The sequence below is a fragment of the Gekko japonicus genome, unplaced genomic scaffold (genome assembly GCF_001447785.1).
Source record: "Gekko japonicus isolate JY-2015 unplaced genomic scaffold, Gekko_japonicus_V1.1 scaffold6436, whole genome shotgun sequence".
Taxonomy (NCBI): domain Eukaryota; kingdom Metazoa; phylum Chordata; class Lepidosauria; order Squamata; family Gekkonidae; genus Gekko; species Gekko japonicus.
The window spans coordinates 9611-10028 of NW_015162668.1; the positions used below are offsets into that span (position 1 = coordinate 9611).

General features: G+C 55.3%; 1 protein-coding gene across 1 annotated transcript in view; it reads left to right on the forward strand.

Moving 5' to 3' along the window:
* Positions 1 to 418, forward strand: part of LOC107106388 — a gene marked incomplete at its 5' end in the record, with an annotated part of 10528 nt that overhangs the window by 7803 nt on the left and 2307 nt on the right. The gene's annotated exons all lie outside the window — the stretch shown is intronic.

The following is a 418-nucleotide window of genomic DNA, read 5'->3' on the forward strand; positions in this document are numbered from 1 at the left end:
AGTATTCAGAACATAAGAGAAGCCATGTTGGATCAGGCCAGTGGCCCCTCCAGTCCCACACTCTGTGTCACACAGTGGCCAAAACCCAGGTGCCACCAGGAGGTCCACCAGTGGGGCCAGAACTCCAGAAGCCCTCCCACTGTGGCCCCCCGAGCACCAAGACCCCTCTTCTAGCCGATGCACAAGCAGCCGACGAGACCCCCCCGGTCCAGCACTGCTGGAGATGTTATTTCTGTGGCTAGGAAAATCAAGAGGCTGCAGGGACTCTTAACTAGGGCTTCCGGTAATCCAGGATGTCGTCCACTAATGCTTAGGTCCTGGTGGGAGGGGGGGCGGTGTAATTTCATAAGAACATAAGAACATAAGAGATGCCAATGTTGGATCAGGCCAAAGGCCCATCCAGTCCAACACTCTGTGT